The 24,515-nt window shown below is 35.9% G+C and overlaps 1 protein-coding gene and 1 long non-coding RNA gene across 2 annotated transcripts in view; one reads left to right on the top strand and one right to left on the bottom strand.

Annotated features, from left to right (window-relative positions):
• The window catches only part of GALNTL6 (polypeptide N-acetylgalactosaminyltransferase like 6), a 1,204,077-nt gene that overhangs the window by 386,620 nt on the left and 792,942 nt on the right, over positions 1 to 24,515 (top strand). The window lies entirely within an intron of this gene.
• On the bottom strand, positions 16,237 to 24,406 carry LOC125163282 (uncharacterized). Its single transcript, XR_007151379.1, has 3 exons — positions 24,217 to 24,406; positions 19,441 to 19,726; positions 16,237 to 16,487 (listed from the first exon to the last, which is right to left on the bottom strand). It is a non-coding gene; the product is annotated as an uncharacterized LOC125163282 (long non-coding RNA).

The following is a 24,515-nucleotide window of genomic DNA, read 5'->3' as shown; positions in this document are numbered from 1 at the left end:
AGACAGAATGTAATCTTCCTCAGATATATAAGTCCAAAGACTCCGTTTTAATTCATCCACAGAGGACTAATAAATATTAACAAAATATATCGTTTAAATAGTTCCCAGCTGAGGGGCGCCTGGGTGGCTCAGTCGGTTAAGCGTCCGACTTCAGCCTGGTCACGATCTCGCGGTCCGTGAGTTCGAGCCCCGCGTCAGGCTCTGGGTTAATGGCTCAGAGCCTGGAGCCTGTTTCTGATTCTGTGTCTCCCTCTCTCTCTGCCCCTCCCTCGTTCATGCTCTGTCTCTCTCTGTCTCAAAAATAAGTAAAACGTAGGGGCGCCTGGGTGGCGCAGTTGGTTAAGCGTCCGACTTCAGCCAGGTCACGATCTCGCGGTCCGGGAGTTCGAGCCCCGCGTCAGGCTCTGGGCTGATGGCTCAGAGCCTGGAGCCTGTTTCCGATTCTGTGTTTCCCTCTCTCTCTGCCCCTCCCCCGTTCATGCTCTGTCTCTCTCTGTCCCAAAAATAAATAAACGTTGAGGAAAAAAAAAATTTAAAAAAAAAATAAGTAAAACGTAAAAAAAAAATTTTTAAATAGTTCCCAGCTGCAAAATTCCAGGGTGATAAACAGGATTGGTTGTGTAGACATAATGCTCCATTTCCTAAGAGAATATCTATTCAGTAGACTAGATCAACCAATTTCTCAGAAAATTAAGACAGAGCAAGTTCCCTAAAATATACTATCTGTGGGTCTGTATAAATATATTTTTGAAAAATGCTTTTATTTTAAATATCCAAGATTGTGTTGTGAAAGTATAAATTTGTACTTCGTATTTTCACAAAAATATATTCATCATCAGTGTATCATATTACTAGGCCTAATCATATTATTAGGCCTCTTCTTATTCTTCTATGAATTTCTCTTTTTTTAAGTTTATTTATTTATTTTGAGAGAGAGCACATGTGCATGAATGGGGGAGGGGCAGAGAGAGAGGGAGAAAGAGAGAGAGAATCCTAAGCAGGCTTTGCAGGTTAATGTGGAGTCCAATGTGGGGCTCGAACCCACAACCCTGAGATCATGACCTGAGCCGAAACCAAGAGTCAGTCGCTCAACTGACTGAGCCACCCAGGCACCCCTCTATGAATTTTTATAAGTAGATTAATCAGGACTATTTGTAATTCAAAGAAAATATCCTCACTTTGGGAAGTGGATATATAGTTTCCTAAGTATTCACACTGAATGACTGGTCCCTTGGGGCAGCTGTGTGGCTTTGTAGGTAAAGCATCAGATGCTTGATTTCAGCTCAGGTCATGATCTCATGACTCATGAGATGGAGCCCTGCATTGAGCCCCACATTGAAGCCCCACTTCGGGCTTGGTACTGACAGTGCAGAGCCTCCTTGGGATTCTGTCTCTCCCTCTCTCTCTGCCCCTTCCTCTTCTCTCTCTCTCTCTCTCTCAAAGTAAATAAATAAAAATTAAAAAAAAAATAAAAGACTTGTCCTTTCATTGATTCTCATTGATAGATGGCAATCTGATTTGCTGTAAAACCTAGTCCTTTAAGATCTAATATCCATTTATACACATTTGTTTTAGTTTGTTTTGTGAAAACCAAAATGCCTGTATCAGGATATTCTAAATATCCCTTTTGTTCAATCGATAAATATTTGTCAAACAAAATTGGGCCAGCTTTGTACAGTCCCAAGCATGCTTTTCCATTTGCCCACCTTCCCCCAACCCAACAAGATAGCAGTAATGAGTAATATTAGAGTCCCATGGTATCCCTGTGTTTTCCACAACCACTCCTAAGGTATCATTTGCGGGAATAGAGATAACCCTAGGGAAAGATGCTGAGAGGAAACAGAGTAAATTTAGCTGTCAGAACCTATCAGTGAGCTGCTCTTTGGAATGGCTAATTCAAACAGGTTAAATAATATGTAGTCTATTATTCACAGAGCAGGAGTCCAAATGACAGGTGGGCTTCAGGATTGGTGGATTACTGTTTCAACAATGTAAGCATGGACTCCGATCATTTCCATCTTCTTCTGTGGTCAACAGCATTGGCTGCATTGTTTCCCTCATTGCCACAAGATGATTTCTGAGACCATTAGGGTGGCTTGAGCCCTAGGTTAAATCCCTTGGCAGTGTGGGACTGGCCATTCCTCTCACTTAATGGGCATAAGCAAATACCAGTTGAAAGACAATTCTTAGTGAATCTCTCATGTTTTGGCATAACTTCTTTTAAAATATAGTTAAGTTATTTTGTTGTTAAAAATTGTTTTTCAGTGTTGTTTGTATGTTCTTGGAGAACAGAGACTGTGTCTTTCTCTCTAAGCGAAGGTGATTTATCTTCTGACAATGATAATATTTTCCACCAGGGCAAAGATAGTTCAAGATTGCTAGTGGTTTCTTTCATGAGATTAGGGATTTCCTAAAATCAGCATTTCTCAGCTGTGACACAGACCGGCTGTGTGTGCAGCATTCAGGTGAGCCTACCTCCACCTCTCCCCTGTGGGATTTAGGGGGCAAGAGGAACAGATAGGAATATGAAGCTTATGCTGTCTGCTGTGTCATGAGTAATCCATTCCTTTGTCTCTGAGCTAGTGGTCTCATGTCTTCTGGCACCATCTGAAAAACCTGTGGCAGGAAAACTTTTTATTTTTAAGTAGAATAAAATCTCAGATCTCTCATAGTTCTTCTCAGTTTCTGAAAACATTGTAGAATGCTTCTTCTACCATGAAATTAGATAAAGCTGGGTTGTGTGTTGTTCCGAAACCAATTGCCAGCAATACAAATGGACTACAATTAGAAGAGGCAGTCCCATGCCTTGAGCTGAGGCCAATTCTCAGATGACACTTCTGTTATTCAATAGATAGAAGAATGGAATAGGATTTGAAGACTCAAGTATTAGGCAAGAGTTGCACACTCAAATAATGATGGCATCTAGGAAGATTTTATATGAGAAAAACATGGCAGTTCAGGCTTTTTTACTATAACAGTGAATATGGGTGGTGGGACAAAACCCTGTGTATTTTTTTTTTAATTTTTTTTTTCAACATTTTTTTTTTTTTTTTTTTTTTTTTTTTTTTTTTTTTAAATTTTTTTTTTTCAACGTTTATTTATTTTTGGGACAGAGAGAGACAGAGCATGAACGGGGGAGGGGCAGAGAGAGAGGGAGACACAGAATCAGAAACAGGCTCCAGGCTCTGAGCCATCAGCCCAGAGCCTGACGCGGGGCTCGAACTCACGGACCGCGAGATCGTGACCTGGCTGAAGTCGGACGCTTAACCGACTGCGCCACCCAGGCGCCCCTTTTTCAACATTTTTAATTTATTTTTGGGACAGAGAGAGACAGAGCATGAACGGGGGAGGGGCAGAGAGAGGGGAGACACAGAATCGGAAACAGGCTCCAGGCTCTGAGCCATCAGCCCAGAGCCTGACGCGGGGCTCCAACTCCCGGACCGCGAGATCGTGACCTGGCTGAAGTCGGACGCTTAACCGACTGCGCCACCCAGGCGCCCCAAAAACCCTGTGTATTTTAAGCCAAAGTTAGTGACACCTCTTTTAAGGAAATATGCAGATTATTATACCCTAACCCTCAATCATATTATTTTAATATCTGCAACACATATCACATGTGTGTATGTAATTTTGTTCAGTTAATACCTAAAGATTCTTTTAAATTTTTTCCTGTCATCAAAGAAATAGCAAAATTCTTTCCAGTTCTCTGAATTGGCAACAGGTAACATCTCATCTTTTTGATAAGGCATTTTTATAACTGTATATATGGTAATGCCTAAGCATAGTTCAGATTATTAGGTTTTATGTTATTTTAGTAAATCTGAAAGATGTCCACTTAATAAATGAATTTCACAATTTTAGTAAATTAGAGTCACTGCTAAATTATATCCTCCCCCATTTATTTTTCCACTACCGACAGACTGTAGTTTAACCCCAAAGGATTTTCCTGAGAGTGTTGAAAATTAATATGGCACTTGATATACAATTTTACTGCTTGAGTAAAATAATATAACATTGTAGGAAACCATTAACATGTTGGCTACAGAATTACATAAATATCTCAACTGTACTAATGCTAGGGAGTACATGGTAAACATTAAAATTTCCCAGAAAGAGGAAGGGATTCTGTATGAATCTTTGATAAGATGAAATGAAGATAATTTGTTTATCTTATATTATTTTTTTAAATGGCATAAGGTGTTATAAGTGAAGGCCTATGAGAGAATTAAAATTACTGATTGATACAAAGGCAAGAGCAGACTATCTTGAAAAAATTTGTAACAATTAGAAATGGGCTCACTTTTGGGGCGCCTGGGAGGCTCAGTCGGTTAAACGTCTGACTTTGGCTCAGGTCATGATCTCATGGCTCATGGGTTTGAGCCCTGCATCAGGCTTTGTGCTGACCGCTCAGAGCCTGGAGCCTGCTTTGGATTCTGTGTCTCCTCATCTCTCTGCCCCTCCCCTACTCATGCTCTGTCTCTGTCTCTCAATAATAAATAAATGTTAAAAAAATTAAGAAAAAAGAAAAAGAAATTGGCACACCTTTCCAAAGAAGATATGGATATATTCTCAATATCATTAGTCACTTGGGGAATGCAAATCAAAATCATAGGACATGACACTTCACAACCACAAGGGTAGATATAATTTTTTAATGAAAAATAGCAAGTGTTAGCAAGGATGTAGAGAAATGGAACTCTTGCACGGTGTTGTTGGGAATGTAATATACTTCAGTCTCTGTAGAAAACAATTCAGCTGTTCTGCAAGTAGTTAAACTTAGAATTATCATATGGCCCAGCAATTCGACTCCTGGGTGTGTATCCAAAAGAATTGAAAATGAGCACTCAAACAAATACATATACACCCACACTCATAACAGCATTAGTCATAACAGCCCCAAAATGGAAACAGTCTGACTGGCCATCATCAGATGAATGCATAAACAAATTGTGATACATATGTGCCATGAATATTATTCTTCATAAAAAGAAATGAGGTACTGATACATGCTATGATGTGGATAAACCTCTAGTGCATTATGCTAGTGAAGGAAGCCAAATACAAAGCTCACATATGATTCCAATTATATGAAATATTCAGTATAGGTAAATCCACAGAAACAGAATACAGATTAGTGGTTGCCAGGGGTTGGAGGGAGTGGTAGTAGGAATGGAGATTATGTTCTTAATGGGTATAGGTTTCCTTTTGGGGTGTTGAAACTGTTTTGGAACTAGATAACAGTGGTTGTGTAATGCTGCAAATGCACTAAAGGGCATTGAATTGCTTACTTTAAAATGGTTAATTTTATGTTATATAAAATAAATCTCCAGGGGTGCCTGGGTGGCTCAGTCGGTTAATCAGTGCTCTTCAGCTCAGGTCATGATCTCACAGTCCGTGAGTTCGAGCCCCTGTGCTGACAGCTCAGAGCCTGGAGCCTGCTTCGGATTCTGTGTCTCCGTCTCTCTCTGCCCCTCCCCTGTTCCTGTTCTGTCTCTCTCTGTCTCAAAAATAAATAAAGAAAAAAGCATTAAAAATTTTTTAAAAGAAATCTCAGAAATGATTAAACGTTTGACAATTCCTTAAAAAATGGGTAACTTACCACCAAGTAGAATATTAACCGAATACACATTTCATTTATAATATCTTTTAACATTGTGTTTATCAATTAAACACAGCTGGATGTTATGTCTCTTATCATGTAAAATGCTTAGGCACTGATTCCAGAACTCTGCTGTAGTTTTAATTTATAATATTTTAACAAAATATAAAATTTTTGTGATATTTTACATTCCTATGTTCATATCATACTACTAAAGAAAAAAAAACCAGTGTGAAATGTAAGATTTCGATATCTTTTAGGATAAATGCTTAATTGTTAGAAGGGGCGCTTTGGAGTGTCTATTTCTTAATCTGAGTTATAGGACATTTAAAAATTACTGCATCTTCCAGATGCACTTAGTTTGTTCCACTGAAGAATTATTGCTCAAAATGAGCTTTTTGCAAAAATTAAATATTTAATTATCCAACAGCTCTTTCAAGAAAAGTAATCAAAATGACTCAAGTTCATTTGTATTGGTGTCAGATTTTTCAATACACACCAATTATATTTGAAAAGATTTCAATTCCTGATTTAAGGCCATCAGAGTAGTGTCTCATGAGAAATTCTGCTCCTTGACAAGCAAGTTGCTATCAAAGGTTTGCAGAATCTGTCCCCCTTAACCTTTACAGTGACAATTTCAGATGAAGAAAATAACCTTTATCTGTCTTGTTCAGGCACAATTTAGGGGCCAAGAGTTCATTTTTGACACATTCACTAAGGATAATGGATATCACTGATGGCCTTTGATAATTATGTGGCATTAATATAAATGATGAATTATTAAATACTTTTATGCTATTTATTTAACTTGGATGACAAATCTCACTTTTAAAATGCTCTTTGGAGTGGTAAAGATTATGTTTGTCCTGTTTTGCTTATGTATATTCATGGAATTTTTTTCAATATTAAGTTCATATTTTTATTATCACCAAGGTAAGATAGTTAAATTACTCTTCCTTCATTGCTATTCTTTAGAACACATTATGTGATTCCATATTTTCTTCCTCATATACAAAGTCATTATAGAGATGGGCCGATTGCCTAGGTCAGTTCATCCTTCAGAACATAAAGCTTCTAGTTTTTCTGCATGATGAGTGAGATAAGTTCTGGTTTCTGAAACTGAAGTTATATTGATACATCTTAAATCACTGAGCATTCACTAGAGAAGTATTTGCATGCACCTGCTATGAGTAAAGAATTGCAAATATAATGAAGTAAAGCATATAAAATTCAGAAACCAATGCAACATAAATCCTAATATTCACATATGGTTTCATGATTCCCAAGAGAAGACAAAAATTTCCTCATGCTTTCCAAGATAAAATAAGAAAAGGGAAATATTTGCAAATGGCAAGCTCATTATATTTGTCCATTCTGCACAGAAATTTCCACCATGAAAAGCACCTATCCTCATGTTTGATCATTTATTTTTTCAGTGAATATATGTTAACTACCAGGCCACAAATGCAGTCCTCAGCAATGGGGATACAGTGAAAACAAAAGAGACGAGACCCTCTTGGAACTTAAGGAGAAATGAGAAAGACATTGGACTCTATCTGCACTGAATAATGCTAATAGACATAGAAGATGCTTAAGTGATCCGAAGGAAAATTACAGGGTTGATAGGCTAGTATCCTAGTGTCCTAATTTAGACTATAAAATCTGGGAGGTCCCCTCTGAGCAAACAATACCTAAGCAGATACCTGAAGGGTAAATAGGATTCAGGTAGAGATGGTGGCCAACCATTCCTGGCAGATGGAAAGAGTTCTGGGGAGGGAAAGATTGCCACCTGGATATCCTGTTGAGGAAATGATAGAAAACAACATTGCTGGAATGTAGTGAGCAACAGTGGGGCATTTAGTGCATGGGAACTTGTAGTTAGAAGCTTCCATGCTTTTGAAAGGCACATTTTATTCTTCATAGGTCTACCCTTAAATCCCAGCAGAAGTTTGACATAAATGTACAGATTCAAGTTGGCAATATTAATACCAAATCCATGCATCATATTCTTTCTTGTTTGCCATGATTTCAGGAGGGCTGAGGACTTCCTTATTTGAAAATGCTTTATAATTTTGGAAAAAATGAAGTATAAACTCCACCTTATGAGAGATTACAATATGATAATATTTAAACTTTTATGTATACTTTTTTAAAAAATATTTTTAAAGTTTATTTATTTTGAGAGAGAGAAAGAGAAAGAGGGAACGAGCCGGGGAGGGGCAGAGAGAGAGAGGGAGAGAGAGAATCCCAAGCAGGCTCCTCACTGTCAGCACAGAGCCTGATGTGGGGCTCAATCCCACAAACTGTGAGATCATGACCTGAGCCAAAATCAAGAGTTGGATGCTTAACGGACTGAGCTACCCAGGTGCCCCTAAACTTTTATGTATACTTTAGAGATAGGGGAAGCAACACTGTGCAAGGGAAACATTCCTGAACTAAATTTAAATCATAGATCAGCCAACAATTACCTAAAATCTCTACAGTTCCATTAAAATCTAATGAATAATAAGCACCAATTGTACCAGATTATAGATAACAAGAGTACACAGACCCCACAGAAAACCAGGAAGCACAGTGTATCTAAGAGGCCAGTTGCTTGTATTATTAAGTCCATTTTGGATCTCAGAAACCTAAGTTTCTTGGTTTCTAGCTCTGTAACAAATGGAGGAGTTTCAGATCAGCGAAGTATCCCATATTCTTAGAAATAAGTAGTGATTGGAGGCAGAGACAGGTTACCTTCATTGTTCAAGGAGACTGGAATGTTAGAATGTTAAGATGCAAAGTGTTACAAAAGAATACACGCTGAAAGCTTTGCAGACTAATTTATTATTTTTAAATGGTTTCATTAGTCACAGACATGAGCATATTATTAACACTTGAATAAACTTGCCCTTTTAAAACGGAGAAGGGAATTAAATTCAAAAGACTTTATTATATAAAACAAAAATTTCCTTTTAGCAAAGTTATTTTTATTCATCTAAAGATTATCTGCAGTTTTTCTGTTTCCTAATTTGGAATTCAGATAATTCAATGATAATAATAATAATACCTCTTCCTCTTACTAAGTTGAAGCAGATGGAAATAGAAAACCCAAGCTGCTATTCAGCATATAATCACCATGCAGATATTCCAACAGCTTGCATGATTTTTCAAACTATTATCTCAAGAGCAACAAACCATTATACTGAAAAGTTGAGAAAGACAGCACAGTAAAAAGATGTTATGCATATAGAGTTTGAGACCATTTGTACTCAATTCAACAATGATTAAAATAAATCCACTATTTTTAGAGGATACACGTAAGAAAAGGGAGGCGTAGAAATTATGTTTGGCAACATTTCCCAAACAAGAGTCGTGTGAGTGTGTGAGTGTGTGTGTGTGTGTGTGTGTGTGTGTGTGTGCGTGCACGTGTGTGTGTTGCATACTGTGTACTCTGTGGCCTCCTTCTCTTCATTTAAGCATGGTGAATCTCACCTATCTTAAAAAGTCTCAAGTCCGTATTTCTCTCTTCTAGCTCCCTTTCTGTATCTTCACTATTACAGCCATATATTTTGTTTAAAAAAGTGGGGGTGGGGGAGGCACTTTCAATTCTACACCTATTTTAACCTGTAGTACTTCTTGCAATTCATCCATTAATTCATTTAAGAAATATTAGTGGAGGCCACATAATTTGATGTGTGCTAAAGATTCAGTGGTGAGCGAAGTCAAATATGGTGCTTGTGCCCATGAAAATCCATCTGTGGGGATAGTGAATATCCAACGTACGTTATAAGGGACAGAGTAAATGTTTTCAACTGTAATTGGTAATTGACCAATTAGGAATTTAAAAGATTTCATCAATGGCTTTTTCTTTGTTATGCTTCATTTTGGATATGCTTCAGCCCCCCTAGTTAACTAAACCTTAGCTTCAAAGGAGTTTTGGAATGACTACTATCGGAGTCATCCAACCACATCCTTGATGTGAGGTCGCTGTACCACGTCACACATTCTAAATCATTTGTTCTAATGGACCCAGTGCTATTTTGGACTTGGTGCTAAAATTGTAACTTAATTCACCTCCAGGCAATGGAGTAAAGTTGCATTTATTATAATATGAAGTTACATTTGCCATGTACCTTCAATTAAATTATTTAAAAATAGCAGAGCTATTTTATACCTGAGTATAGGTAAAGATTTAATTCTAAATGGAAAACTGCTCCTCATTTTTAAGTTGAAGAAAGGAGTAAACAGTCTAAAATGGAAGCGTACAAAGTCTAAACTTATTTTAATATAATTATTTCTTTGGGCCTTGAAATATTTCTTTAGTCAAAGTAATGCCAAAATATCAAGTCAGAAAATATACTCTGTAGCTGAGTAGCTAAATCCAAAAGAAATCATATTAGCTAACATTTATTGAGGCTTATCATGTGCTAAATATAGTTCTAAGAATTCCACAGAGTTACAGACAAAACTGTAACATCAAAAAATCCTATTATATAAGTAAGGAACCTAAAGATAGTCAGGCATCTTGCCCATAGTTACACAGTTAATGAGTAGGCAAGCTGAGATTCGAATCCAAACCACTTAAGTACAAAAATCTTTTCTGCGATTCTAATTGCTAGACACTTTTACTTAGACTACTGTAACCATAGCACAGTAAAACAAACAAATGGCTTGTCAAATTATACTAAGGTAGCAAACCTGGTTTAAAGGTCTGTTGCACTAGCATACTCTCCTTAAGTGATAATTGAATTCCTATTAGCCCAGGTTTTTATGTGGCAAAAGCAACTTCACCATCTCAGAGGTAAGGTGAGCCTGCAAAAGCCTATCTTTAAAGCCATGTTTTTTATTAGATGTGCATACAAATAGCGTTTGTAAGCATCAAGTAATGAATTTATGCAAGGAGAAGGAAAGAAAAAATTCAGTGGGCCTTACAACATTTGTTGAAGAAACAGGGAGAGAAGAAGTCATAACTTTGGGCAGTGTGTCAATGATAAAAAATATGGACTGTATACATGATCAGTCATGTAATTTGTGAAATACAATAGAAGATACAGAGTTAGCACTGTCTACTGAAAACAAAATAACATGAAAGCAGCAGGACAGGTTATCATAATCTCGTAGCCACATCAAAAGGCAAATATTCCTTTGCTTGCATGTTCTGATGAGGCAGCTGGTACATATGCTCTATAACCTCTGTGGAAGGACCAAGGATGGAATTAAAATGTCAAAAATCACTGTGCTGTAGCAAATAGAAGGTAAGTAAAATCTAAGTAAAAAAAATGTAGTAAATATCAAGACTAATAATAGTAGTAGTGTAAATGTAGTAAATATCAAAGACTAATAACTTAAAAGTTAATAAAATCACGCACATACATAAAAATGCATTCAGAAAGGCTAGTAATTGAAATTCTTGAATTGCTCATAAATATATGGCACAGAAATATAACCCATTTCTTAGCAATTGATAATTCTGTACTCAGTAATGGACTGAATTGGATAGAAATCAGAATTTTAAAATATTAGCTATACATTATTGCTCAGAAATGCAAAAGAAAATATAATGAAACCTTGAAATTACGTGGGTTTTTTTCATGTTTATTTTTGAGAGAGAGAGAGAGAGAGAGAGAGAGAGAACAAGTGGGGGAGGAGCAGAGAGAAAGGGAGACACAGAATCTGAAGCAGGCTCCAGGCTGTGAGCTGTTAGCACAGAGACCAACATGGGGCTCAAACATACGAACCGTGAGATCATGAGATCATGATCTGAGCCGAAGTCGGATGCTTAACTGACTGAGCCACCCCAGCCACCAAAATTGAGTGGATTTGGGGGGCTAAATCAGGCAGCTGAAAACCCCCAACTGATTACAAAGGTAGCAGAGATGACCCGGAACTCCTCTTCCTGCTTGAGTGGATCATTTAACCGACAACACTTGAGCCTGGATGGAAGGAAGAGACTTCTGCATATTCAGACAGTGGGTCACATTCTAGTGCTTGGAGACAATCCTGGGTGCACAAGTATATCCTTGCAACCTTGCAGTGTTTCCTGTTGATACTTACCATTTTCTACATCTCACCAGTGTGTCCCTTTTCTTCTGCTTCCACTATCCTAGTTAAGCCCTTTATGGCTGAGATCCTGAACTGCTAGCACCTTGCTGTCCATTTACTACATTGTTGCCAGAGTGATTATTCTAAGAATCCTTCAATATTTTACATTGCCCTCAGTAAAAATCCTAGCTCAATAGATATTTTAGCATTCTCAATTGAATATAAATAAATTAAATTTCAAAAAACTAAATTTCCTCCCTAGTCTTGGATCCACAAATAGCAAATTTCTCATGTGTTCAAAAGATAGATCAGTCTCCATTTGTGCATGAAAGAGAGACCATATGTTGATATGCAGATAATTTGTAGACATGTATTGAAAAAGAAAAAGAAACAATCAGTACTTAAAATGCCTGAAATGGATGTCATCTCCCTTTCTCTACTCCTTCTGTCTCTCATTCTGCAGAACATAATTTACAGATGCTTCATAGATATTTCATTTGGATAACCAATGCAACTCAAACTTATTTTAAACTGAACTCAGTGTTTTTCCTTTTCTCAAACCCTTTATTCTCCTATTCCCTAAATTCCCCTCCTATTTCATTAGACTCTACTCAGGTTCTCAAACTAAAAAACGTCAGGGGCAAACGTGATACCATTTTTGCCGTAACTGTTCACTTATGTCCTTTTCAGTTCTGACATCAACGTTACCTCATACTTGGATTACTGCAATAGCCTTGTAAATGATTTGTCATTAGTCTTATTGTAGGAGGGTAGTGCTACTTGCTATTACATATAAACCCTGTAGTCTTCAGGCTTTAAAAAATCAGTGTTTTTTTTTAAGCTCATCTAAAGTACAGTTTGCTCGTGTAAAGTCCAGTGAGAATGGCAGTATCTGTGTCTTTTGCTTAATGACTCATTCAGTAACTGAAGATGTGAAATGCATCTTCGAAGCATTTTCGAAGGTTGTCCTGGACACTGACCTAAAGCAAGCAGGTGAGGGAAGAAGGAATACTAGAGTTGTATAGGAAGTTTGGAGAATAGTTCTTAACTGGGCAGCTCGTTTCTATCAAAATCTCTACACTATAGAGATGAGCATAACCATCTCTGCCCATATATGTTTTCTGCAAACTATTCTCAGTTTTTTCAGTTGGTGACTTTTCTGACATGTAAATCTGTGCCAATTCTCTGTTTAAAGACCTTGTGTCATCCCATTACACACACACATACACACACACACACACACACACACACACACACACACACAAGTAGAACCTCTAATACATACAATTCAGTATCTGGCAGGAAATTTTTGAGAGTGAAAAGGGTGCCATTAAGTAATTGTTTGGGGACAAAAGGTGATATTCACATTATGTTACGCTTGTTCTGGAAATACCAAACCAACATATAGTCATCCCTATAAGACGCTTTAACCTCCACTGCCTCCTTGCCTTTTGAAGCATCATATCCAGACCATTCTGTACTAATTTAGTACGTGTACTCACCGTACTGCACTACTTTAATTCCCAAAAGGTGTTGTTCCTTTTCTTACTCTGGAGCCTAGTAGTTTCTTTTCCTCTTCCTGTAACTAACTCATCATCTTCCAGGTCCTTAGGTATCACGTCCTATGGGACATCTCTGTTTTTGTTTTTCTCAACTGAAGGCACTCTACGCTATTTTGATTCCTTATAACATCAAATTAAATTTGTTATAACCAGAAGTTTATTTATATGCACATCAACCCCCACATTGGAATTCTTGGGAGCAGAGTATTATAGTCAACATTTTATCCTTAGCTCCTGGAAAAGGAACTAGCATAGAATAAGCATTTGATAAATACATGTTGAGTAGATGAATAAGCCTGTCTTTTCTGGTCATGTCTATTTCCACAGTATCTTTTGCTTCTTCATTATCACATGGGTAAAATAAGAACTGCATCTATATAATATGATGTTTATAGGAACTCATGGATTATAATACAGTATACAAAAGATGCTCAGTGTATTACTTGGCACAAAGGCAGTCTGACTAATTTTTAGCAATTATTATTCCCCAAGCATGAGGATCTCCTTGTGAATTTTTTTCCTGATTGCTTCACTCAAAAATATTTTCTCTCAGATTTTTGTGCCCTCATATTGATAATTCTCTCATCATTTCATTTACACTCATTAATTGAGAAGAATTCTGTCTCCTCCAATAAGTAATAAGCCCTTGATAACAGGATTATGTCTTATTCTTACTGTGGCTATCTAGTGATTGGTACAACATGGACATCAAGCAAAACATCTATAGAATATCTTACAATTAAAGAAAAGTATAGACTTAAGAAAGGTAGTTTAGGATTCTCTCTCCATTGCAAGAGAGACTTGATAGTGACTTAAAAAACACACAAAACTCTTAGTGAATAGGTCATATTTACATCAAAAGAAAGACTATATTTTGCTTTTAATTAATTTTATTTTAACATTTATTTATTTTTGAGACAGAGAGAGACAGAGCATGAGCAGGGGAGGGGCAGAGAGAGAGGGAGACACAGAATCCAAAACAGGCTCCAGGCTCTGAGATGCCAGCACAGAGCCTGACACGGGGCTCGAACTCACGAGCTGCAAGATCATGACCTGAGCCGAAGTCAGATGCTCAACGAACTGAGCCACCCAGGCGCCCCAGAAAAACTATATTTTGTTTCTTTCTTGTTTAAATAGTAGAAGAGTCCTGAAGCATTCCAAAATAAAACAGAATTTTTTGACTGTGTTGAAAAGACTATTCCTTCAATTTCTAACACAACCAGCCATATGCCTCCATATGTTTTCCTCTTCCAATAATTCAGATGATAGTTAATTTTTAGGAATTTCAAAAGACTTTAAAAACCACTAGTCCAACTCTTCTCATTTTGCATTGGAGGAATCAAAAATCCAGACAAGTTAAGCAACTTTGAAATTCTAAGACAGTAAAGGATTTAGGGAAATATAATCACTAGTTATTTATCTTAATAGTTAATGTCTTCAAAAGTATCAGTAATTTAGATGAAACTGTCAATTCAATATATTCTAGATGCAGTAGAGGCTTAATTGAATGTCTGCTTGAATTACATTCAATTATATTGATGTTTCACTAATATGTGTTGCAATGAGCATAACAAAATCTCTCCCAAACTTGAACTTTTTTCCCATGTTGTTAAAAGGCACCAGTTTAATTATCTTTCATTTAAAGTTAGACTTTAGAACTACCGCTCATGACTGCACATTGATTTTACTTGCATTTAGGAAATCCTGTTGCCTTAAATCGTTGATGTATATTTATAAATCATGAATGATGCTTTTTTTTAAATGTGTGAGACTATTTACATGGTTGCAAATGTCAGCAATATGAAGAAAAGGTTGTAGAATGGAACTAACAAATGAGACTAGAAAATGTTTTACAATTGCCTGTATAATCCACTCAGCCCTTCATAATCTAATGCCATTTGAGATTGTGCGCTGATGAAGATGGTAACATCGTGAGTTTTGGCATTAGTTACTATAGAATAGAAGTTTATCTTGTTTAATTTTATTTCAGAGCATTATATCTCAATAGACTCATAAATACAAAAGTAAATGCATGATAACATCTAACTTATTTTCCGTTTTGTTTTGCCGGTCTGTCATAATATTTTAAGTGATTGTTCTTAAATGTTTTATTTTGGTAGAGGGGAATGTCATCAACGGTAATATCAGAATTGTTACTGAGAGGTAAACTTTAAAAGTACATTCCTAATTGTTAATCTGGTGATTGTAATGCTGAATCCAAAGTGTTGCATTAAATAAGTTATTACATATAAAAGTCTTAACACAATGCTGGACATATAGGGTATGTGCTCATGAAATCACTCATGAAATGGTGATTACTTTTTTGTTTACCAATGGAAAGCAAACTTTGTTGATGTTAGTCAGTAACATACTTTATGAAAGAGAAGTTGAAAAGTACCTGCTTTAAGTTTCATAACATTATTTCCCCCAAAAGATTTTATATGTAAATACTCTGTTCAATTACTGAGAATAAAGAAAAAAGAATTTTTTTTTGAAATTGGATCAACAACATTGTCTCCTAACGTTTTACTTTATTTTTAAAAATTTCTTGAGAATAATGGACTGGGTTTGGTAAAAATCTCCACTGAAATTCTTGTTATTATAGAAGCATACAAAAGCTGTTTTATATATTCAGCTAGTTGAAAATGCTTTTGTAGTGTTGCCCTAGTTGCTTCTGGAGTTAAAAGATAAAATATCTGTTGTGGAATTTGCAGACTAGCTGAAACAATAAAATAATGCACGTGTAATGACACTTACTGTAAAAGGAAACAATTACATTAATTGATCTAATTGGATTATCAATTACCAAAAGGCAGTGGTGATGAGCCACTACTCCAGGCTAACTTTTTGATTGTAGCACCCACTTTCTTGCAAATGCAGAAGGGTGTGACCAATTCTCACCTGGTTCCAAATGAATCTAGGCTTGAAAAGGACCAAGAAAGTGGTGGGAAAAAAGTTGCAGAAGTGATGGGACCTGATATGCTCTTTGGTGCCTTGCCACTCTCTAGAATTTAAAAAGCAGAGCAACTATCATGTGGGAGAATACCTTAATTTAGTTAGAGCCATGAGGTAAAGAGCCAGGCATTAGTGAGAAAGAACATCTCTTATGTAATGTAAATATCTTACTTACTTAATTAAAGCTTTCAGGCTTTTTATACTTACAATTCCTCAAAGCATCATTGGCAACTAGACTGATGGTTAAAAATTTGCTAGAGTCTTGTAATTGTATGGACATTGCTGAGTCTGCAGAGATGAAGAGCAGTTTAATTGAGGTTGCACTCTCCGATTAAGACAAATAATTTCTAATGGAAAAAGACAGATATTAGTGCAGTGAGTTTTAAATGTCTTGAATTATATTTGTTATTAAGTAAGTGAGTAAGTAAATAAATAAAGGGATGGGAAGTTGGAATATTTTAATACATCTACTACATCTTTATACTTTTGAAATAATAACATTAGTATTGAAATAATAATTTCATATGTTTTTAATATCCAATTATACATAGGTAGGTAGATAGATATAGATACTTAAATATAGGTATGATTACATAAAGGTGATAGATAATATTATTTTTGGAAGAAAGATTTAAAAATAGCTTAATGTGGGAGATTATCTCTAAAATAGGTTATCTAGATAATGTACTTAGAAGTCGATGTGGTCTATTATTACCATCTAGTGGCAGTGTCTTTGAACTGCAAACACTCAGTGCCAGTGTAGAATCTAAGGGGGCTTACTCGGCCAATTCAACCCATTTTCTTGATGCGTATGTCAGAAATATCATTATATAACATCAACCATACACACATTAACTTGTAAAAACTTTTTCATAAAATGAAACTGATTTGAATAAGGCCAACTGCAAAAGACTTAAGTTGGTTTTGATAAGTAGCAAAATCAAAATTGGGCTGAGAGGAAAATAATATGTTTATGTTGAATTAAATTACCAAGAATAAGGCATATGAATAGACACAAAATTCTCTGCACACTTTGGCAATATAGTCTTCCAGTATTAAAATGTATAATTTTGACTAGATGAGAAAAAAAGCAAAAAGTTGATATTGAGATTGAAGGTCAGATATTTTAAATAGCATAAATTAGTGATAAAGAATAAAGGTAAAATACCTTTAAAATGATATCATAAAAAGTAAAAAAAAATGTGGACATGTAATTAGATATGTTGTTATTGGAGAAGATAAATTGGTAATTATTTTCAAAAATTTCTGAGGATATGAGTATATACTTATATTTGAGTGGTCTTTGGGGGAATGCAAAGAAAGGGAAGAATGTGTAAGCTTTGTCAAGAAAGGTACAGTACTTGATAAATTAGGCAAAAGAGATCAAAGAGATGAAGGCATCTCTTATGGTTTTAAGTAGAACAACTAAGGAATCATGGTACTGTTTTAGATATTAGGGAAATTAAGAATAATTATTATAGACCCTTGTTATATAGGATATCAATCTCATAAAACCTGGACAGAATTCTGAGGAATTTTCCTATATTATGTCATTTAACCTCCCATCCATTCCTCCATTTTTAAACCGGGGCGGGGGGAGGTGAAAGAGTCAGAGCCAACTAGATTATATCATTTTTCCAAGACCTTACAGCTTAATATGTGGAATCATTGGCATTCGATTCCCAAACCCATGATATCTAAAGTTTGGTGCTCTTTTCACTTCTCTGTGAAACCTTGACAGAGATTTTTTTTTTAAACTAAATGAACATGAAGATTCTACAGTATATTCAATCCTGTATTACCAATAATATGACTTTATGTAATTAAAGTTTAGAAATTTTGAAGTTTATTAGGTTGCTTTTTACATAAAGGAGGAGATGTTTGTCCTGAATTATAAACCTAAAAAGGATCAAAATAAAGGAATATATAAAAGGTATATTTATGTGCCATGATTTTTTTAGTTACATCATTATAATAACTAAAGGATTGCTAAAGTGTGCAGTGCATGGTAAAGATGTGCATGGTTCTCTGGTCTACAATTAAACAGTCAGAATTACCACGTGGATGCAACCTGCCTGATAGTCTAGGAAGGGACAGACAGTTGGCTGCATGCATAGATCACCTAGTGTCTCCCTCCGTTCATGTACATGCCTGTTTCTGGTTGTTTATGTTTATTGGTTGGTAACAATGTTTTTACTTATTATTATTATTATTATTATTATTACTATAATAAGACTTATTATTGTTATCATTTATTTTAGAGTTAATATAGGTAAACTCCAAAACTGTTTTAATAGTCTCAGCTATCCTTTAATTGTTAATATTTACATTAACTAATAATTATTAATGATATTATAATTATCCTCTCATTTTAAAAAAGTGTCTTGGTTGGGCTGATGAATTATATTTTTACCCTAGACAGGGGGTACTTAGACAAAGACATACATGGTGGTCTGGCAAAATTTATGGACCCTTTTTAGAATTAAATTTTTAAGTGCATAAAATAAAATGCATAAAATTACACTGGAAAGCAAACATATGAAACAGAATTATCAAAATAGTGATTTAGTAATCATTGTGCTCCGTTACTAAGATCTAGTGATGGGTTTAATACCTACTGTAATTTGAAGAGGGGATAATCAATATTTCAACATAGCTGTAAGGTGAGAAATATATTTGTAATTTCTATTGATGAAAAAGTCAGAAGTCCTAATTCTATGGCTTATGACTTACCTCCATTTTTGAAGGAAATGTTAATATTTAGTTCCTTAAAAATCAAGATATATTTTTTGCTAACACCAAAATCATATAGTTAACAACCTCTAGGTGTACGACATTGCCAGCTTATATACCTTTTCCAACATTAGAACTGAGCTCCTTAAACTCGCAAATTATATTCATTTTTGTATCTTTAGTAACAAATATAAAACATAACCCATTATACGTTGTCAATACATAGATCAATGAATGCATAAAAAATAAAGTCAGTGAAAAAAAATCGAGGATGTGAAAAAATTAATTGGGAAAAATTACATGATAGCAGACACAGCATAGAAAAGTTTCCAGATGAAGGCGTTAGCTGTGGTGTGAGATAGATTATGGAAATGAAGGTGAGTTTTTCCTAAGCTGAAACTTGTGCCACCGTCCACTTATTTGGCCTATTAGGACCTGCTTGGGCAATTGAAAAGATGGCCAGGGCTGACCTAGCTCCAGAGTGACATGTTGCTAATCCACATATTGTGAGATTGATGATATCGAAGTTAGGTCACAGGACCATTGTGACAAAGGGAAGATGCTCACCTTTTGTTTCTTCTCTCTCCCTACTTCCAGTCCCACTCACAAATTCAAAGGTACACTCTGAAGGGTTTAGTAGGCAGTGTTACCAAAGCAGTTACTCTGCGTCTGTGACGTTTGTTCTTTAGTTGGAAGTCTGTTCCAGAGACATCTTCACATCTTCTTCTCAGAAGCTGTCCGCAGAGCTTCGTCTTGCTGCTTTTGTACCTCCACCAGCTCTCCCATCAATGGATTGAAATTTTCAGAAGAAAAATGTGTTTTTCCTTTCCCATTTATGTGTATAAGGCTGTAACTGGTATTTCCAGAGCAAAAAAACAAAAAACAAAAAACAAAAAAACAAAAAAAGGAAACAAACAAAAAATATCTGGAGATTTACTATAGAAACAAAAAACATTGAATTGAATATCCTTTTTAAATTTTTTATTAAATGTATTCATTTTGAGAGAGACAGTGACAGTGTGTTGGGGGGGGCGGGCAGAGACACTGGGGGAGGGCCAGAGAGAGGGAAACAGAGAATCCCAAGCAGACTCCCACTGTAAGCACAGAGCCCCACCCAGGGACTGTGAGATCATGACCTGAGCTGAAACCAAGAGTTGGACACTTAATGAACTGAGCCACCCAGACACCCCTTAACTGAACATCTAATGAAAAAACATTTAAGCGTCCTTTAACTGTCCCCACTGGGTCTCAGCAGAAGTACAAGGACAGTTGTATTTCTTCAGCTTGTCAACAGTGATGATCTGAGAAAAAAACTGCTCAAATGATGTGGGTGCAGGGAGATAGTAGGAGACCACAGAACATAATGGAAGGAGGGACACAGTGAGGAAAAGACAATAGCCAGATGCTTAAGGCGTTTCATGAAAAAACATATTCTCTTATAATGAATGTTCTCAGCAGTCCTGGATGAGTGGATACATATGTATTTTTCCTTTATAACTGTATGAGTAATTTGTATTGGCATTGTCGATATGAGTAAGATAAGCTATTTCAGAGAATGATAGGTGATAGAAGTGACATGGTGCATTGTAACAGAGGGGACTACTTTGGATAAGGTTGGGAGTAGGCAGGCATTTTTTAATAAGTGACAATTGAAGTGCAACCTGAATGATGAGAAAAGAGACAGCTGTATGAATAGTTGCCAAAAGAGCATGCCAGGCAGTGGGAAAAGCTTGGAATCATAGGGTCGCAGAGGGTCTAATTATAGCTTCTTATCAACTTGGTTCTCACTCTGTCATCTTTTAGTCACTGAAACAGTGCTTGTCCCCCTTTAAGAACTGAGGAAAACTCTGAACAAGCATAGGGTATAGGAAAACTTCTATAAGTAAGACAGAATGAATATGTATTCTAAATGACAGTGGGTTATAATAGGAAACACTCTGGTTTAGGAATAGTCCTAAGAAACTTAATGTGTATCATTTGCTTACTCTCAGCCAGGGTCTCCTAAGTTTTGGTGAGCACTTTGGATTTCAATCTAAGGGCAGTGAATTAATTCACTAAATGGCCTTAAGTGAATAGTGCATGATTTGAGTTATGTTTTGAAAAGCCTACCTTGGATATTTGTGGAGAATGGATTACAGAAGGACGATGGGGAACCCTGGGGAACCAAGTGGGGATGCTTTTGTCATTGTCAGGAGAGACAGTGAAAGAGATGGGTGGATGGTAGTGCCCTTTGCTGAAAGAGCAAGCGGAAATTTATTCCAGCAAGTAGAGGAAGCTTCCAAAGTTCTGTTTGGAAATGTTAATTTTTAATCACAGTTTGGGCAACCTTTTCTGAAGAGGGTGAGCATTTGCTCCCCTTTCCTAAATTGACCTTTGGCACAGCCAAGACAACACCTCTTTCCAAGAAGCTGTTTGTATGGTTGTTAATACCAGGTCTGGAGCCAGACTAAGAACATACAGACTCCCACTCTGTGTGGACTAGCTGTGTGTGACCTTGAACTTTCTGACGTATTAAATTGTATATGCCTCAGTTTCCTCAGATAAAAAGAGGATGTAACTGTCTTCCATCTAACGGGGTTTTCAGAGATTAATTACATTAGTTAATGTAAGGCCTTAAAATAGGGCCAGGCACATTGTAAGTGTGTGATACACATTAAGTTTCTTAGAACTATTCCCAAACCACAGTACTTTGTATTAACATCCACTCTTTAGAATATATATTCATTCTGTATTATTTATGGAAGTTTCCCTGTACCCTATGCTTGTTTAGAGGCTTCTCCAATTCTTAAAGGAAACCGAGTGTTAAGGGGAGGCTATAATTAGTTGAATTATGATATTTTAGCTCTTTGTGCAATTCTTATCAATAGCATTTGGATGTTATGCAGTACGCTCAAGAGATCTACGAGTAGGTCCCCTGACCTGTATATACTGGAAGTTGGGCTATCATTGGAGACTTACCTTAAAGAATACTGTCTTGTTTTCCTCAGTAAGTTTAAGGTTATGAAAAGTATTCTTTTGTATTTTTTTCTACTTTCTTTCCACTTTTAATTAGTTTAGTAAATCAATCATTGCTCTAAATGTAAAACCATAGAATTATAGAGCAGAACTGGGATTTTGGAATGCAAAAAAAAATTGATATATAACCAATATATAACTAAAAATACTGAGTTTCTAAGGCATAACTAAATAAAACATTTCATTATGAAGCTGGAAACAATTCATTTCATTATGAAGTGGGAAATATCATAGAAATATAAATAATCCTCAAGAAATGTCTGAATTTCAGCAGAGCCAAACCTGCTGAGGGGCCTTGTCACATTTGCACCACTTGGTATTTTTCTGAAGAACATTAGTGAGAATTTCGATGGTATATTGTTTATACTTCACAAAGCTATGAAACTCTGTGAGTTATTTCACCTCTAAGACCTTAAGACATAATCATATATTTAAAAAAAACATAGGAACAGAGAGTATATTTGGTGACTGCTTTGACAGAAATATTGGTTTCAGAACAAAAGAGTTAAATTTGCCTCTTCTTGGTTTGGTCAGACACTACCTAGACATCACAGCTGAGAATGGTTGTTAATAGATGGAGATTGACATGGATGATGAAGTGTCTAGTAATCATGTCTGCATGAAAACCTGAAGAACCATTGACTTCAAATAATTAGATGGCTGTTATGTAGAAGAAAGGATTTATTCTTTTTAGCTTTGTGTGAAAGTTATCGGAAGACATACAAAGAAACAATTTTTCAAGCATAAATAATTGCTGAAAATACACGAGAAACATTAGACTACAGAAATTCCCGAGTTCTTTGTTTTTCTGTTTCTTTTCTTTTTTTCCCCCTGGTTCACCTGTCTATTCTAGAAAAAAAGCTATTACAAGGATGTCTAGTTACCAAGGAGAAAATATGGTCAAGTTGTTAAAGTGATTTCATTCTTCTATATGATTACATGGCTTAAAATTCACAAATAATATCATAATCTTACATGTTACAAAATTGCAAAGATAAATTTTCATCCCAATGATCTCTCACAGAGGTAAGTCCACTGGGAGATAGATCACAATGAACCCTCTCAAAAGCATCAATGTGATATAATTTAAGAGATTCCATTTGAAAAATTATGCATTCTAACTGTCTTTCTATAGAGGGAGAATCCAGAATCATTGGTCAAAAGTATGCAATAGTTCTAAAAGACCAGACATTTAAAAAATAGTAACAGCCTTTATTTATTTTAATGCTACAGTTTATTGAATCATAATAACTATGTACACACAAGGAAAAACAAACTGACATCAGCCTCCAGTGTTTTAACAGATAACCATAATTGTAACTCAATGAAATAAGCATACTTTTCTATCTCCCTCTCTCTTTCTCTCTCTTTCTCTCTTTTAATGTGGGCATAATAACCAGGATCAAAATAAGGAATTATATTAACAAGACTGTTTCATTTACTTATTCATAGATTTAATAAGTAGAGGCTAGAGCTTGCTGGTTTAATTTTCATTTTATTCAAATTTATATTTGCCCTTCCACAAATTCATTTTGCTGAATGGATTTCTATTTCCCAGTCAAGCTGGCAAAAAGGTTCCTTGGTACATTAGAATGTTAAATGGTATCAAGACAAAGTAAGTAAATAAAAATAATTAAAATGAATAGTTTATCATCATCTAAATGCAAAGTAGTACAACACAGAGGAAGCCAATGCCATCTTTTCCCATTATTCACTTCACAGTTATTAATTGTGCCAGTATAGGGGCGACGGGTGGTGCAGTCGGTTAAGCGTCCGACTTCAGCCAGGTCACGATCTCGCGGTCCGTGAGTTCGAGCCCCGCTTCAGGCTCTGGGCTGATGGCTCAGAGCCTGGAGGCTGTTTCCGATTCTGTGTCTCCCTCTCTCTCTGCCCCTCCCCCGTTCATGCTCTGTCTCTCTCTGTCCCAAAAATAAATAAAACGTTGAAAAAAAAAATAATTGTGCCAGTATACATCACAGTAAAGAATGAGAAATTTTGACAACAGGGCTGTGAATTGGAAAGACAAGTATGCACTTCAGCTGTATGGATATATGTAATAATATAAAAAGTATAAATATTGTTAAAATTCCAAAATTAATGCTGAAAGGACTGAGGGTTATTTTAAAAACAAACTTTATTTTGGTAACAGTTTTAGACTTGCAGAAATGTGGCAGAGAGGTACACAGAGTTCTCATAACCTTAGAACAGATTCTCTTATTACTAACATCTTAACACTAGCAGGATTCATTTATTACAATTAGGGAAACAATACTGATATATTGTTATTAACTAAAGTCAATACTATATTAAAATTTATTAAATTCTTACCTAATGTCTTTTTTTCTGTCCCAGCATACATCCTAGAGTACCACATTACATTTAGTCATCATGTCTCCTAAGGCTTCTCTTGTGACACTTTCTCATACTTGCCTTCTTATTATTGATGACCTTGATAGTTTTGAGAAATACTGGTTAGGTATTTTGTAAAATGTCCCTCTTTTGAGGACTGTTTGCTGTGTTTCTCATAATTAGACTGGAGTTATGGATTTTTGGGGGGAGGCCCTTTGAGGTAAAGTGCCATGTTTGTGACATCATATCAAGGGTACATAATGCCACCAGGACTTGTC

Source organism: Prionailurus viverrinus, chromosome B1 (genome assembly GCF_022837055.1).
Source record: "Prionailurus viverrinus isolate Anna chromosome B1, UM_Priviv_1.0, whole genome shotgun sequence".
In the NCBI taxonomy this organism is placed as follows: Eukaryota; Metazoa; Chordata; class Mammalia; order Carnivora; family Felidae; genus Prionailurus; species Prionailurus viverrinus.
The sequence above is the reverse complement of the archived record's forward strand: the minus strand, read 5'-3'. Positions and strand labels throughout refer to the sequence as shown.